Consider the following 18,378-nt stretch of genomic DNA (forward strand, 5'->3'; position numbering starts at 1 on the left):
TTAAAGTGAGACTCATGTCTGACCCTGTGCAAAGGGCCCCAGACTCTAACAAACCATTCCTAGTAACCACAGATGCATCCGAGAGTGGTGTGGGAGCATTTTTAATGCAAGAAGGACTGGATCAAGAATTCCATCCTGTAGTGTTTCTCAGTAAGAAGCTGTCTAAGAGGAAAAGCAACTAGTCAGTCAGTGAAAAAGAATGTTAAGCCATTGTCTATGCTCTGGAAAAGCTACGCCCATACATTTGCTGACGGCATTTCCACCTGCAAACCGACCAGGCTGCACTACAATGGCTTCATACCACCATGGGAAATAACAAAAAAATTCTTTGGTGGAGTTTAGCTCTCCAAGATTTTGATTTTGACATCCAACACACCTCACAAGCTTCTAACAAAGTGGTTGATGCACTCTCCCATGAAAGTTTCCCAGAATCAACTGGTTAAAATCGTCCTTGAGATGTGGAAAATATGGTTAGTCTTTATGTACTTGGTAGTATATTTAGAGATGCATGTGTCTTATTAACTCTGTTTTCTCCTAGAGCTCCGGGAAGAAATTACAGCCAGTGTTTCCCCCTATCTGTGATTTGGGGGGGCGTTTCATAAATATAAAGGGAAGAGTAACCACCTTTAAAATCCCTCCTGGCCAGAGGCAAAACCCTTTCACCTGTAAAGGGTTAAGAAGCTAGGATAACCTCGCTGGCACCTGACCAAAATGACCAATGAGGGGACAAGATATTTTCAAAGCTGGAGGATGCCGAAGTCTCTGAGTAATTACTACAACTCCTGAGGAAGCTCGTAGAAGGTAGGTAATATGGATGGGGCGTATTCAGCTGTTGTGACCTGCACTGGATGTGCTATGTTTGTCTTTCTTCCACAGGACAGAAGCTACTTTGTCTGTACAAAGTGCAAGCTGGTCGCCATATTGGAAGAGAAGATTCGAGGTCTGGAGCAACAGGTATCAACCCTGCATTGCATAAGAGAAATTGAAGATTACCTGGACAGACGTCAGGGCACAAGGTTCTGAAGATTCAGAGCAGGCTGCACATCAAGGACAGGAGGATGGTGAAGAAATTTGGCATCATGTGACCTCCAGAAGAAAAAAGGGGAACGTCCATGTACCAGCAACACAGATACAGGTAAGTAACCATTTTCATGTTCTCTCCACAGGTACTAATAAGGAAAGTGGACCAGATGATACGTCTGAGGGAAGGGTGCAGAAGGAGACTCCGCCAATTGGAAGGCATGAGATGCACTATCCTAGGGTTGGGGGTTCCATGAGCACCACTCCCAAGAGAAGGAGGCGGGTGGTGGTGGTCGGGGACTCTCTCTGCAGGGGGACTGAGTCATCTATCTGCCGCTCTGACCGGGAAAACCGAGAAGTCTGCTGCTTGCCAGGAGCTAAGATTCGCGATGTGACGGAGAGACTGCCGAGACTCATCAAGCCCTCAGATCGCTACCCCTTCCTGCTTCTCCACGTGGGCATCAATGATACTGCCAAGAATGACCTTGAGCAGATCACTGCAGACTATGTGGCTCTGGGAAGAAGGATAAAGGAGTTTGAGGTGCAAGTGGTCTTCTCGTCCATCCTCCCCATGGAAGGAAAAGGCCTGGGTAGAGACCATCGAATCGTGGAAGTCAACGAATGGCTACGCAGGTGGTGTCGGAGAGAAGGCTTTGGATTCTTTGACCACGGGATGGTGTTCCAAGAAGGAGGAGTGCTAGGCAGAGACGGGCTCCACCTAATGAAGAGAGGGAAGAGCATCTTCACAAGCAGGCTGGCTAACCTAGTGAGGAGGGCTTTAAACTAGTTTCACCGGGGGAAGGAAACCAAAGCCCTGAGGTAAGTGGGATACAGGGAGGAAGTACGAGCAGGAGCGCGTGAGAGGGGAGGGCTCCTGCCTCATACTGAGAAAGAGGGGTAATCAGCGAGTTATCTCAAGTGCCTATACACAAATGCACGAAGCCTGGGAAACAAGCAGGGAGAACTGGAACTCCTGGCACAGTCAAGGAATTTTGATGTGATTGGAATAAGAGACTTGATGAGATAACTCACATGACTGGAGTACTGTCATGGATGGATATAAGCTGTTCAGGAAGGACAGGCAGGGCAGAAAAGGTGGGGGAATTGCACTGTATGTAAGAGATCAGTATGACTGCTCAGAGCTCAAGTATGAAACTGCAAAAAAAACCTGAGAGTCTCTGGATTAAGTTTAGAAGTGTGAGCAACAAGGGTGATGTCATAGTGGGAGTCTACTATAGACCAAAAAGAAAAGGAGTACGTGTGGCACATTTATTTGAGCACAAGCTTTTGTGAGCTACAGCTCACTTTATCGGATGCATACTGTGGAAAGTACAGAAGATCTTTTTATACACACAAACCATGAAAAAATGGGTGTTTACCACTACAAAAGGTTTTCTCTCCCCCCACGCCACTATCCTGATGGTAATAGCTTATCTAAAGTGATCACTCTCCTTACAATGTGTATGATAATCAAGTTGGGCCATTTCCAGCACAAATCCAAGTTTTCTCGCCCCCCTCCCCCCCCACACACACACAAACCGGACCGGGGGATGAGGTGGACGAGGCTTTCTTCCCGCAACTCGCAGAAGTTACTAGATCACATGCCCTGGTTTTCATGGGAGACTTCAATCATCCTGATATCTGTTGGGAGAGCAATACAGTGGTGCACAGACAATCCAGGAAGTTTTTGGAAAGTGTAGGGGACAATTTCCTGGTGCAAGTGTTGTAGGAACCAACTAGGGGCAGAGCTTTTCTTGACCTGCTGCTCACAAACCGGGAAGAATTAGTAGGGGAAGCAAAAGTGGATGGGAACCTGGGAGGCAGTGACCATGAGATGGTCGAGTTCAGGATCCTGACACAAGGAAGAAAGGAAAGCAGCAGAATACGGACCCTGGACTTCAGAAAAGCAGACTTTGACTCCCTCAGGGAACTGATGGGCAAGATCCCCTGGGAGAATAACATGAGGGGGAAAGCAGTCCAGGAGAGCTGGCTGTATTTTAAAGAACCCTTATTGAGGTTACAGGGACAAACCATCCCAATGTGTAGAAAGAACAGTAAATATGGCAGGCGACCAGCTTGGCTTAACAGTGAAATCCTTGCTGATTTTAAACAGAAAAAAGAAGCTTACAAGAAGCGGAAGATTGGACAAATGACCAGGGATGAGTATAAAAATATTGCTCGGGCAGGCAGAAGTGATATCAGGAAGGCCAAATCACACCTGGAGTTGCAGCTAGCAAGAGATGTTAAGAGTAACAAGAAGGGTTTCTTCAGGTATGTTAGCAAGAAGAAGAAAGTCAAGGAAAGTGTGGGCCCCTTACTGAATGAGTGCAGCAACCTAGTGACAGAGGATGTGGAAAAAGCTAATGTACTCAATGCTTTTTTTGCCTCTGTCTTCACGAACAAGGTCAGCTCCCAGACTACTGCACTGGGCAGCACAGAATGGTGTGGAGGTGACCAGCCCTCGGTGAAGAAAGAAGTGGTTCGGGACTATTCAGAAAAGATGGATGAGCATAAATCCATGGGGCCAGATGCGCTGCATCCGAGAATGCTAAAGGAGTTGGCGGATGTGATTGCAGAGCCATTGGCCATTATCTTTGAAAACTCATGGCGATCGGGGGAAGACCCGGACGACTGGAAAAAGGCTTATGTAGTGCCCATCTTTAAAAAAGGGAAGAAGAAGGATCCTGGGAACTACAGGCCAGTCAGCCTCACCTCAGTCCCCAGAAAAATCATGAAGCAGGTCTTCAAAGAATCAATCCTGAAGCACTTACATGAGAGGAAAGTGATCAGGAACAGTCAGCATGGCTTCACCAAGGGCAAGTCATACCTGACTAATCTAATTACCTTCTATGATGAGATAACTGGTTCTGTGGATGAAGGGAAAGCAGTGGACGTGTTTTTCCTTGACTTTAGCAAAGCTTTTGACATGGTCTCCCACAGTATTCTTGCCAGCAAATTAAAGAAGTATGGGCTGGATGAATGGAATATAAGGTGGATAGAAAGTTGGCTAGATTGTCGGGCTCAACGGGTAGTGATCAATGGCTCCATGTCTAGTTGGCAGCCGGTATCAAGTGGAGTGCCCCAAGGGTCGGTCCTGGGGCCGGTTTTGTTCAATATCTTCATAAATGATCTGGAGGATGGTGTGGATTGCACCCTCAGCAAGTTTGTAGATGACACTAAACTGGGAGGAGAGGTAGATACGCTGGAGGGTAGGGATAGGATACAGAGGGACCTGGACAAATTGGAGGATTGGGCCAAAAGAAATCTGATGAGGTTCAACAAGGACAAAGTGCAGAGTCCTGCACTTAGGACGGAAGAATCCCATGAACCGCTACAGACTAGGGCCGAATGGCTCAGCAGGAGTTCTGCAGAAAAGGACCTAGGGGTTATAGTGGACGAGAAGCTGGATATGAGTCAACAGTGTGCCCTTGTTGCCAATGACAATGGCATTTAGGGATGTATAAGTAGGGGCATTGCCAGCAGATCGAGGGACGTGATCGTTCCCCTTTATTTGACATTGGTGAGGCCTCATCTGGAGTACTGTGTCCAGTTTTGGGCCCCACACTACAAGAAGGATGTGGAAAAATTGGAAAGAATCCAGTGGAGGGCAACAAAAATGATTAGGGGACTGGAACACATGACTTATGAGGAGAGACTGAGGGACCGGGGGATGTTTAGTCTACGGAAGAGAAGAATGAGGGGGGATTTGATAGCGGCTTTCAACTACCTGAAAGGGGAGGGGGGTTCCAAAGAGGATGGCTCTAGACTGTTCTCAGTGGTAGCAGATGACAGAAAAAGGAGTAATGGTCTCAAGTTGCAGTGGGGGAGATTTAGTTTGGATATTAGGAAAAACTTTTTCACTAGGAGGGTGGTGAAACACTGGAATGCGTTACCTAGGGAGGGGTGGAATCTCCTTCCTTAGATATTTTTAAGGTCAGGCTTGAGAAAGCCCTGGCTGGGATGATTTAATTGGGGATCGGCCCTGCTTTGAGCAAGGGGTTGGACTAGATGACCTCCTGAGGTCCCTTCCAACCCTGATATTCTATGATTCTATGTGGGGGAAGAAAGGGTCTGTCTGTCTGTGTGACGCTTTTGCCGGGATCAGATCAGGAATGCTCTTCAGAACTCCTGTAAAAATTTAGTAAGTAATCTAGTTAGATATGCGTTAGATTCTGTTTTAAGTGGCTGATAATATAAGTTGTGCTGAATGGGATGTATATTCCTGTTTTTGTGTCTTTTTGTAACTTCAGGTTTTGCCTAGAGGGATTGTCTATGTTTTGAATCTGACTTCTCTGTAAGGTATTTCCCTTCCTGATTTTACAGAGGATTTTCTTTTACCTCTTCTTTAATTAAAATTCTCTTTTAAGAACCTGATTGCTTTTTCATTGTTCTTAAGATCCAAGGGTTAGGGTCTGTGTTCACCTATGCAAATTGGTGAGGATTTTTATCAAGGCTTCCCCAGGAAAGGGGGTGTAGTGCTTGGGGGATATTTTTGGGGGGAGACATTTCTAAGTGGGCACTTCCCCTGTTATTTTTGTTCGACACTTTGGTGGTGGCAGCATAAGGTCCAGGGACAGAAGGTAAAACAGTTTGTACCTTGGGGAAGTTTTAACCTAAGCTGGTAAAAATAAGCTTAGGGGTCTTTCACGAAGGTCCCCAAATCTGTACCCTAGAGTTTAGAGTGGGGAAGGAACTTTGACTGTTTCCAACTGAAAATGTCTCCATCAACAGACATTAAGATGGAGTACATGAGTACATATCAGTAATTTAAGGATAAATATATTACAAGGATGTTGAAAATTTCCCACAATACACACAGGATATTCACCATTAAAGTTAAAGAAAATCCAAACATCTTATGAGAAATGATGTTATTCTAGCCAAGCAACCTTAACTCTGCCCTGTAGTGACACCAGAAAGTGGGGAAAATGAAAAAAATACAAAGGGTTTTTAAAAAAGACAAAGACTAAAATGCTTTAATTGTAATTGAACATTGCTTGCCTTCATTTAATTCTTTTTCTTTAAGGGAAAAGTTTTCTGTTCAGGAATTTCCTTAGTGCTGTTTTCACCTCCTTATTTCTCAGGGTGTAGATCAGGGGGTTCAGAACTGGGGTGACGATGCTATACGAGGATGGGTATCATGTCTCTTTCAGAGAGGAACCTGGAGAGGCAATCATGTAATTACCAAGGACCGGCATATAGAATAGATACCATGGGGAGGTGAGAGGCACAGGTGGAAAAGGCCTTTCTCCTGCCATTCCTGAAAGCGGACCTTCAGGAGGAGGAAGGAAATGATATAGAGGTAGGAGAGAAGTGTGAGGATGAACGGACTCAGCGCGATGCTCCCAGTGACGAAGTTGAGCAGTGTCAAGTTGAGGCGGGTGCTGCTGCTGCAGGCCAGGCTCAGCAGGGGCTTGATATTACAGAAGAAGTGGTGGATTTCATTGAGGCCACAGAAATGCACAAATCCTGAAATGTCATGACAGTGTGCATCAGCACAGGAAGGAAGCCAGTGGCCTAGGAGTCTGCTGCCAGGAGCAGGCAGGCCTGTGGGCTCATGACCAGCCTGTAGTGCAGCGGGTTGCAGATGGCCAAGTAGTGATCATAGGCCATGACGGGCAGCAGCAAAGCCTCACTGCTGCCCAGGAAGTGGAAGAAGTGGAGCTGGGCCAGGCATCTGGCAAATGAGATGGTCTGGTGCCCCGAGAGGAAGACGGTCAGCATCTTGGGCACGGTGACTGTGCTGTAGAAGATGTCCAGGTGGGAGAGGTGGCCTAGGAAGAAGTACATGGGGTTGTGGAGCCGGGGCTCAGCCAGCACCACAGCTATGATGGCCCTTTTGCCCAGCAGGCTGGTCATGTAGAGCATTCCTGATGTAATGGGACTGGATGGAATCAAACATTTAGGGGTGGTGTTTTCTGGATGCATCTATAGGGGCCTTCTGTACCCAGTCAGAGTAGTACAAAAAAGAAGAATGATAGAGCTCTGCATTTCTTCATGACTCTGAGAGAGAGTGGGGTGTGTATGAACACAGAGAGACAACAAGCTCTCCTGATATGATGATCCACAAGGAGAGGTTTCCCTGTGTGGATGGAGGTTGGGATTTTAAAGCAACCTAAGGGGGTTAGACACCCAAATGCCACTGAAAGTTAATGTGAGTCGGACACTTAACTCTGATAGGCTGGTTTGAAAATCCTGTCCTCACAGGGGAGAAGGCAGGAGCTTCCACTGGATTTTTAACATGGGGCTGCTTTTTCCATTCCACCATGGCACAGGAAGAAATAGGGTCTATCTCCAGCACAACACTACTGAGTGAAAATCACCATTGAAAATCAGCCAGATGCCTAAATAAGGATTTAGCGTTAGGAGACCACATCCTATTGACCTTACATATGAGGTTGGCAGCTAACCCCCATAGGTTCTTTTGAAACTTCAGTCTAGAAGAGTGTCTTTATCTTAGTGCTTGTATGCTACTGCCCATCACTGGCTCCTGTAATTGAAAATCTTGGCACTGGAACCTACTCCCTGAACTCAATCAGATTGTCTGTCCAACAGACTGTATTGCATTAGTCTACACTATTATGGTAACCACTTTTAAAAAATTATAATGTATTTTGTCTAAAGTATGCCTTGTGAGGTATCATTGGAAAAGTCATAATCTACTGAACATTACCGTCCTGTTGAAATATATTATTATCATTGTATATGAAGTTATGAGATTTTGCCATAGGTTTGTTACTGAAACATGTTGCGAGTCTGGGAAATGCCCACAGACCAGCTCCTTGGAAATAACAATGGAACTTTGGACACAAGCCTTACATGTCAAGCCTCACGTATACATAGGGTGCTATTGTTGGCTGTGTGTGTGTGTTCTCTCTCCATGCTGCACTGGCTCTGGCCAGATAGCCCATACAGCAGGCTCCGATTGAACTGCCCAATAATACCAGAAGAGTTGTTTGTAGCAAAGCCACCCAGACAGCTTTATTGCCAATGAAGAACAGTCTTAGCTTCTTGGATCAATATCTACAGTTACACTATCACATGTATGCCCATGACAATGGACCAGCTTCTTGTCCACTGTAACCTCTAGATCCTTTTCTGCAGAACTGCTGCCTAGACACTCGGTCCCTAGTCTGTAGCGGTGTATGGGATTCTTCCATCCTAAGTGCAGCACTCTGCACTTGTCCTTGTCGAACCTCATCAGATTTCTTTTGGCCCAATCCTCTCATTTGTCTAGGTCCCTCTGTATCTATCCCTACCCTCCAGAGTATCTACCTCTCCTCACAGTTTAGTATCATCCGCAAACTTGCTGAGAGTGCAATCCACACCATCCTGCAGATCATTAATGAAGATAATGAACAAAACTGGCCTCAGGACCGACCCTTGGGGCACTCCACTTGATACTGGCTGCCAACTAGACATGGAGCCATTGATCACTACCCGTTGAGCCCGACATTCTAGCCAGCTTTCTATCCACCTCATAGTCCATTCATCCAGCCCATACTTCTTTAACTTGCTGGCAAGAATACTGTGGGAGATCGTGTCAAAATCTTTGCTAAAGTCAAAGCCTAATATCTGGCTAATTCCAGCTTCTGTTGAACAGTGCAGTCTGTCATCCTAACCTCTCTGTTTTTAACTAACTTTACATCTGAGAGTTAGAAAGAATACAAAAAAAAAAAGTTGGCTTGTAAAATTTTGCTGTGCTGTCCGGATACCTATGTTCTCTGATAGTGATTGTCAGCCTACAGAAAAATCCTTAAAAAAACCCTAACACCTTTGTCTCCAGGTAAATAGGCAGAAAACTCCTCTAGTTGCTCTTAGGAAAAAAAAAATAAGGTCTGTGAAGACTTATGAATTTCCCTGCAGGAGGTTAACTACCCTGCCTTTAGGTAGAGATAACTCCAGCTCACAAAAGACAATTCCCTTTTGTCTCTGCTCTGGCCCCCAAGCAGAGAGAAAAAAAAAACAAACCTCTAACTGCTTTCAGCTTAAAACCTGCTTTTCAGCAGCCCAAAGGAAAAAAAATATTTCCTTTTAAAATCTGTGCTTCTGGTTCAAAAATTCTCAAATTGATCTCAAAATGATTTCAGGTTAATCCCACAGCTCTGCCACCATGTCAAGGTTCCTTCCCCACTCTGAACTCTAGGGTACAGATGTGGGGACCTGCATGAAAACCTCCTAAGCTTATTTTTACCAGCTTAGGTTAAAACTTCCCCAAGGTACAAACTATTTTCCTTTTTCCCTTGGATTTATTGCTGCCACCACCAAGCGTCTAACAGATATATAACCAGGAAAGAGCCCACTTGGAAACATCTTTCCCCCAAAAATCCTTCCCAAACCCTACACCCCCTTTCCTGGGGAAGGCTTGATAAAAATCCTCACCAATTTCCATAGGTGAACACAGACCCAAACCCTTGGATCTTAAGAACAATGAAAAAGAAATCAGGTTCTTAAAAGAAGAATTTTAATAGAAGAAAAAGTAAAAGAATCCCCTCTGTAAAATCAGTATGGTAAATACCTTACAGGGTAATTAGAGTCAAAACATAGAGAATCCCTCGAGGCAAAACTTTAAGTGACAAAAAGACACAAAAACAGGAATATCCATTCCATTCAGCACAGCTTATTTTCTCAGCCATTTCAACAAACAGAATCTAACGCATATCTGGCTAGATTACTTACTAAGTTCTAAGACTCCATTCCTTTCTGTTCCTGGCAAAAGCATCACACAGACAGAGAGAGCCTTTGTTTCTACCCCCCCTCCAGCTTTTGAAATTATCTTGTCTCCTCACTGGTCATTTTGGTCAGGTGCCAGCGAGGTTATCCTAGCTTCTTAGCCCTTTAGAGGTGAAAGGGTTTTTCCTCTGACCAGGAGGGATTTTAATGGTGTTTACCCTTCCCTTTATATTTATGACAGTCCCGAACCACTTCTTTCTTCACAGAGGGCTGGTCACCTCCTTCCCATGCTGTGCTGCCCAGTGCAGTCGTCTGGGAGCTGACCTTGTTCATGAAGACAGGGAAAAAAAGCATTGAGTACATTAGCTTTTCCCACATCCTCTGTCACTAGGTTGCCACCCTCATTCAGTAAGGGGCCCACACTTTCCTTGACTTTCTTCTTCTTGCTAACATACCTGAAGAATCCCTTCTTGTTACTCTTAACATCTCTTGCTAGCTTCAACTCCAAGTGTGATTTGGTCATCCTGATTTCACTCCTGCATGCCTGAGCAATATTTGTATACTCCTCCCTGATCATTTGTCCAATCTTCCACTTCTTGTAATCTTCTTTTTTGTGTTTAAGATCAGCAGGGATTTCACTGTTAAGCCAAGCTGGTCGCCTGTAATATTTACTATTCTTTCTACACATCGGGATGGTTTGTTCCTGCAACCTCAATAAGGGGAATTGGGTAACCCTTCGGTGGCTTTCAAAATCTTCCCCATACTGATTTCATTCAGAGCACGATTTAGAGCCTACTCCAATTTCCATTCAAGTTAGTCAGGGTCTGCTCCATCAAAACCAAACCTAAATGGGAAAGAGTTGGTTTCAGCAACTTTCCCATTTCAATATATATCGTGTTTAAGAAACAGCTTTCAAATTGTCAAAACATTCCATTTCAACATTTTGTAAATGAAAAGTTACATTTTTTTCAGTTCTAAACAACTTTTTGTTTAGAAAGTAAGTCTATAGTAAAGAAAGTTTAAAAGGTTAACATAGAAAAAACAAAACTTGTTTTTATTGACCTGACCCCTGACTCCCCCACCCCCAAAATCAACCAGTATGCAAAAAGTTTGAGATTTGGAGATTTTATCCTTATTCAAAATGGGTAAGAAATAAAAATTTCAAAACTTCTCACAGGACATGAAAACCATTTCCCGCCAAGTACTAATTTAAACACCTAACCTGCTTTGGCATTTTTGAAAATCACACTAGGCACCTTTGTACATCTCTGAGTGCCTACATATCCTTGAAAATCTGGCCATAAAGGCCAGATTTTTAAAGGTATTTAAGCATCTAGTAGAATTTCCAAAAGTGTCTCAGCATGTAAAACTCACAGCGTTGCCAACCCTCCAGGATTGCTCTGTAGTCTCCAGGAATTAAAAATCAATCTTTAATTAAAGATTACATCATGCGATGAAACTTCCAGGAATGCGTCCAACCAAAATTGGCACCTCTAAAAACTCATGGATTTCAATGGGTGTAAGGTGCTGAGATGCTTTTTAAATCATACTAGTCACCTAGGTTCCTTTAAGAATCTGGCAATTAGGACTTTTGAAATGTTTACCTCTGTCCCTTCGTTCTTAAGGCCAATTGAGATAAGGTGCAGAGCTTCCCTGGACTTTCATTAACCTGTGTGGGAATCGATGATTCTCAGAGCTTCACAGGAGTGACTTTTTAGGCCTTATTACTGCAAATACTGCAGCCAGCAGCTACAACAGCACCACTATGGCACTGTAGCAATCCTGCTGTAGCACCTTTGTGTACATAGTAACTACATCAGTCGAAGGGGTTTTTTCAGCGATGTAGCTGATCCACCTCTCTGAGAGGCGGTAGCTAATCAATGGAAAAATCTTTCCAATGACCTACCTACATCTACACTGGAGACGAGGCTGGCCTAGCTACAGTGCTCAGGATGCAAAATGTTCCTCAGCCCTGAGAGACATAACTAGGTCAATCTAGTTTTTAAGTGTTGATCAGACCTGAGGCTGGAACTTTTGAAAGATCATAAGGGAATTAGACACGTAAATTATAAGTAAATTCAATGGGATTTAGGTGCTTAACTCTCTTTGGCTTCTTGGAAAATCCCAGCATGAATTCCATGGGGATTCTTGTGTGTGTATAGAAAGCTATGCAATGCCTATACACCACTAAAATCCTATTTTCATGTGTGGTTAGTGGGACATAAATCTATAAGGGGTGAATTTCAGGGCCAGTTGGAAATTTTCCACCAACACACTTTTTCAGTGGAAAATTAGGTTTTCAATTAAACATTTTTTTTCTCTTTCCACTGAATGCTACATGACATTTTCATTCAAAAAATTTCAAGCAGAAACCCCAACTATTTCTAGACTGAAAACTCAACCACAAAGCGGCACAGGAACCATGATTTCTGCTGTGGTGGAAATTTTACATTCGAGATATTGTCTTTTTCATTTCAAATGGAAGCAAAAAGTTGGAAAACCGGAAGACAAAATTTTGAACAATTCTGAGTGGAGAGTTGGCTGCCCGGGGAGCAGGATGGCCCAGGAGCCAGCTGCCCAAGGAGTCAGGGAACCAGGAGGCTATCTAGTCCATATTCTTACCCCACAGATGGGCAGTCCAGAATCTGGCTCCCCAGAGAGCTGAGCAGCCCAGGAACATTCAGGGACTACAGGGAGCTAAGGAGACCAACCGCCCTCCAGGCTGCCAGCAAAGGAACTGGCCACCTAGGGAGTCAGCTACCCAGGTACCTTGTGGAATTGGACAGTACGTTTCCATGGAACACTTTGATTCTGCCAATTCAGAATTTTCAGTGTAAAAACCATTCTCTGTAATTTTTTTCAACTGGTTCTGTTCACCACGCCAAACCCAGAAAGTTTCCTTTTGTTGCTTGTAAACAAAAATGTTCCACAAAATAATTCAGCAAAAATTATTTTATGTTTTGTTAGGTTTTGCCCAATTTGTTCCATGGGGGAGGGGAAACAAAAAAAACCCCTTTCAACCAGCTCTAATAAATTTCACCCCCAGGCACATAAAGTGATGCAGAGGATCAGGGCCTGAGGGTTGGGATATAAAATGGGTTCTAAGAGTGTTAGGTGCCTAAATCCTTAAAAAACAATACATATCAGGTGCCTAATTCTCTAAGTGCCCTTTGTAAACACCAATCTAAGCATGTACCATTTTATTATTCAACAATTCCAATTTCTGAAACTCTTGGAGTTTATGACGGAGTGCTGGTTCTATTCCTCTGCACAGCAAAGCAATTGGAAGAAATCACACAGGAAACAGCTGGGTCCCAAATGCTAAATATTTACACAAACATGCACAAGGCCCACATGCACTGCTGCTCTCATCGGTTTCTGGTGGCTTATGAAACACAGAACATGGTTACTGCAATGACAGGGCTTGCAAATTATTTAAAGGGATACTATCTAACTCCCATATACTGCACTGCTATAAACTGAGTACATTATATCGAGGTTTCAGAGTAACAGCCGTGTTAGTCTGTATTCGCAAAAAGAAAAGGAGTACTTGTGGCACCTTAGAGACTAACCAATTTATTTGAGCATGAGCTTTCGTGAGCTACAGCTCACTTTATCGGATGCATACCGTGGAAACTGCAGCAGACTTTATATATACACAGAGAATATGAAACAATACCTCCTCCCACCCCACTGTCCTGCTGGTAATAGCTTATCTAAAGTGATCATCAGGTTGGGCCATTTCCAGCACAAATCCAGGTTTTCTCACCCTCCACCCCCCCACACACAAATTCACTCTCCTGCTGGTGATAGCCCATCCAAAGTGACAACTCTTTACGCAATGTGCATGATAATCAAGTTGGGCTATTTCCTGCACAAATCCAGGTTTTCTCACATCCCCCCCACCCCCATACACACACAAACTCACTCTCCTGCTGGCAATAGCTCATCCAAACTGACCGTTGTAAGGTGCCACAAGTACTCCTTTTCTTTTTGCGAATACAGACTAACACGGCTGTTACTCTGAAACCTGTCATTATGCAAGGCACTGCATTTAGCCGTATGGAGTGGAAATCTATCAACTGCATGAAAAAACTTGTACAGATACAGACAGACATCATCTTCCTTTCCAAATGCAAACAGATGGACATCGTACCAAAAGGACTGAAGGTAAAAAATCCATTACAATCTACATACCATGCTGACAGCTTGTGCCACACGCTCTCAAAGAAACTGCGGAATCACCTGATCAACATCCTCTACAGCAAACAGGGAAAGATTAAGAATGAGCTCTCAAAAATGGATACTCTCATAAAAAAACAACCTTCCACACAAACTTCCTCGTGGCTGGATTTTACTACAACTAGACAAGCCATTTACAACGCACACTTTGCTTCTCTACAAAAGAAAAAGGACACTAAACTTTCTAAACTACTACATGCTACAAGGGGCCACAGCAATGGTTCCCTCAACCCACCCAGCAATATTGTTAACCTATCCAACTATACTCTCAGCCCAGCAGAAGCAGCTGTTCTATCTCGGGGCCTCTCCTTCTGCCCCTCCACCCCCACGAACATGATACAGTTCTGTGGTGACCTAGAATCCTATTTTCGACGTCTCCGACTCAAGGAATATTTCCAAAATACCTCTGAACAACATACTAATCCACAGAGGTCTCCCTACCAACACTACAGAAAGAGGGATTCTAGGTGGACTCCTCCTGAAGGTCGAAACAGCAGACTGGACTTCTACATAGAGTGCTTCCGCCGACGTGCACGGGCTGAAATTGTGGAAAAGCAGCATCACTTGCCCCATAACCTCAGCCATGCAGAACCCAATGCCATCCACAGCCTCAGAAACAACTCTGACATCATAATCAAAAAGGCTGACAAAGGAGGTGCTGTTGTCATCATGAATAGGTCGGAATATGAACAAGAGGCTGCTCGGCAGCTCTCCAACATGAGTTTCTACAAGCCATTACCCTATGATCCCACTGAGAGTTACCAAAAGCAACTACAGCATTTGCTCAAGAAACTTCCTGAAAAAGCACAAGATCAAATCCGCACAAACAAACCCCTGGAACCCCGACCTGGGATATTCTATCTACTACCCAAGATCCATAAACCTGGAAATCCTGGGCGCCCCATCATCTCAGGCATTGGCACCCTGACAGCAGGATTGTCTGGCTATGTAGACTCCCTCCTCAGGCCCTACGCTACCAGCACTCCCAGCTACCTTCGAGACACCATTGACTTCCTGAGGAACCTTCAATCCATCGGTGATCTTCCTGATAACACCATCCTGGCCACTATGGATGTAGAAGCCCTCTATACCAACATTCCACACAAAGATGGACTACAAGCCGTCAAGAACACTATCCCCGATAATGTCACGGCTAACCTGGTGGCTGAACTTTGTGACTTTGTCTTTACCCATAACTATTTCACATTTGGGGACAATGTATACCTTCAGATCAGTGGCACTGCTATGGGTACCCGCATGGCCCCACAGTATGCCAACATTTTTATGGCTGATTTAGAACAACGCTTCCTCAGCTCTCGTCCCCTAAAGCCCCTACTCTACTTGCGCTATATTGATGACATCTTCATCATCTGGACCCATGGAAAAGAAGCCCTTGAGGAATTCCACCATGATTTCAACAATTTCCATCCCACGACCAACCTCAGCCTGGTCCAGTCCACACAAGAGATCCACTTCCTGGACACTACAGTGCTAATAAACAATGGTCACATAAACACCACCCTATACCGGAAACCTACCGACCGCTATTCCTACCTGCATGCCTCCAGCTTTCACCCTGACCACACCACACGATCCATCGTCTACAGCCAAGCTCTGCGATACAACCGCATTTGCTCCAACCCCTCAGACAGAGACAAACACCTACAAGATCTCTGTCAAGCTTTCTTACAACTACAATACCCACCTGCAGAAGTAAAGAAACAGATTGATAGAGCCAGAAGAGTTCCCAGAAGTTGCCTACTACAGGACAGGCCTAACAAAGAAAATAACAGAACACCACTAGCCGTCACCTTCAGCCCCCAACTAAAACCCCTCCAACGCATTATTAAGGATCTACAACCTATCCTAAAGGATGACCCAACACTCTCACAAATCTTGGGAGACAGGCCAGTCCTTGCCTACAGACAGCCCCGCAACCTGAAGCAAATACTCACCAACAACCACATACCACACAACAGAACCACTAACCCAGGAACTTATCCTTGCAACAAAGCCCGTTGCCAATTGTGCCCACATATCTATTCAGGGGACACCATCACAGGGCCTAATAACATCAGCCACACTATCAGAGGCTCGTTCACCTGCACATCCACCAATGTGATATATGCCATCATGTGCCAGCAATGCCCCTCTGCCATGTACATTGGTCAAACTGGACAGTCTCTACGTAAAAGAATAAATGGACACAAATCAGATGTCAAGAATTATAACATTCATAAACCAGTCGGAGAACACTTCAATCTCTCTGGTCACGCAATCACAGACATGAAGGTCGCTATCTTAAAACAAAAAAACTTCAAATCCAGACTCCAGCGAGAAACTGCTGAATTGGAATTCATTTGCAAATTGGATACTATTAATTTAGGCTTAAATAGAGACTGGGAGTGGCTAAGTCATTATGCAAGGTAGCCTATTTCCTCTTGTTCTTTCCTACCCCCCCCCCCAGATGTTCTGGTTTAACTTGGATTTAAACTTGGAGAGTGGTCAGTTTGGATAAGCTATTACCAACAGGAGAGTGAGTTTGTGTGTGTATGGGGGTGGGGGGGATGTGAGAAAACCTGGATTTGTGCAGGAAATAGCCCAACTTGATTATCATGCACATTGTGTAAAGAGTTGTCACTTTGGATGGGCTATCACCAGCAGGAGAGTGAATTTGTGTGTGTGGGGGGGTGGAGGGTGAGAAAACCTGGATTTGTGCTGGAAATGGCCCAACCTGATGATCACTTTAGATAAGGTATTACCAGCAGGACAGTGGGGTGGGAGGAGGTATTGTTTCATATTCTCTGTGTATATATAAAGTCTGCTGCAGTTTCCACGGTATGCATCCGATGAACTGAGCTGTAGCTCACGAAAGCTCATGCTCAAATAAATTGGTTAGTCTCTAAGGTGCCACAAGTACTCCTTTTCATTATATCGAGGGTTGTCAGACTTCATTTTTTTATTGATGCTATATATTTATCAATGATATCAAGGTTATTTAAAGCATTTTCCCATTTGTCTTGATTTATTTTTGTACATTTGCACAAAATTATGGGTTTTAAGCATTTCCCCTATTTTTAATCCATTTAAATGTTCACTGTTGCAGGAAATGGGGAGATGGGGAGGAGGGGTCAGGGAAAAGGATGTGTCAGACAATTATTTAATGACAGCAGATGCTGAGATTCAAAAAGTTGCAGCTTTATACACCATCAAAACACAACTTGTTGACATCATATCAAAATATGCAAAGTAAATATCCTCAAATCAGACTCCAGCTGCATTTTCCTTACTTGGCCAATCAGTAAATTTCAGTTATTATCGATGGAAATGTTTTCCCTTGATTTATGTGTGTATTGTGAAATTGGGATTTACTGACATTTAGGGATAAAAATCTAATAGCCCAGTTTTTTGCCTCCAATCTAAGTATATGACGAAAGACAAAAGATGGAGACAGACAAACGGCACAAGAATACAATGTGGCAATAGTGCAATAATGCAATCACTCCTGTAAACGTTTGCAAATCTGTTGTTATTCTTTTCACTTTCCAGTCAGAGCCAGTCTGCACAATAATATTTACCCCCATCTCTCTTGGGAAGGCTGGGGTAGTTTGCTGATATGGAAGGGACTCTCAGGTGGTTCAAAGTGTTCTGGCCCAGAGGAACCATCAGAACAAAGCAAATTGATCTTCTCTGGGGAGAACAGATGTCTGTTCAGAGCGGGATGATGATAAAAGGGCTTCTTGTTACAGACTCATCAAGCATTTCCGAACAATGTGAGCTCGCACCCCGATCCCTGTCCAAACAGGCTGAAGTCCCTGATACTTTCCCAGTGGTTTGATGTTTTGTTTGTTTGTTTTGTTTTCAGTCATGGTTATAATATGTCAGCTTGAAGGACGATTGCACCCAAACAGGTATGATCTATAAGTTCAGTCTTCGGAATTTACAAATGCAAATATGGGAGGTGCCACGGCTTCCTGAAATTAGTGACTGACTGACTTGCTTGCTTGCTTTCTACATGACAGCAAAGATAAAATAAGTTGAGCTGGAGACATAGAAGGTACAGTGCAGAGGATGATAAAGACACAGGAAATATGTTAGGTCTTGTCAGACTGACAGACATATCTGATACGTCTCTCCAGAGGTGGCTATGGTGGAGTTTTCCAAAGGAATCTACAACAGATAGGTGCCCAACTCTCAGTGCATTTCATTGGGGTTTGAGCACCTATCACCCTTTGGAAATCCCAGCCTAAGGGCTTCAGTGAGGTTAGTTTAGTTTATACAATTAAAGGAGTCTTTATGAAGCATTTAGATATGTGCAGTAACATTCCGATTTTTCAAATGAATTTAAAAGCACTAGGCACCTAATGAGTTTGCAGCTCATTGAAATGGAGTTGGGAGCACAACTCCTTTAGGCTCCTATAATAAAACAATTATATTATTATA

The 18,378-nt window shown here is 44.0% G+C and overlaps 2 pseudogenes across 2 annotated transcripts in view; both read right to left on the reverse strand.

Moving 5' to 3' along the window:
- Positions 1-18,378, reverse strand: part of LOC311529440 (olfactory receptor 6F1-like) — a 206,598-nt pseudogene that overhangs the window by 157,429 nt on the left and 30,791 nt on the right. The gene's annotated exons all lie outside the window — the stretch shown is intronic.
- On the reverse strand, positions 6,042-6,879 carry LOC311529856 (olfactory receptor 12D1-like; annotated as a pseudogene). Its single transcript has one exon. The product of its transcript is annotated as an olfactory receptor 12D1-like (transcript).

Source organism: Lepidochelys olivacea (genome assembly GCF_965140295.1).
Source record: "Lepidochelys olivacea isolate rLepOli2 genome assembly, chromosome: 13".
Lineage (NCBI taxonomy): Eukaryota > Metazoa > Chordata > Testudines > Cheloniidae > Lepidochelys > Lepidochelys olivacea.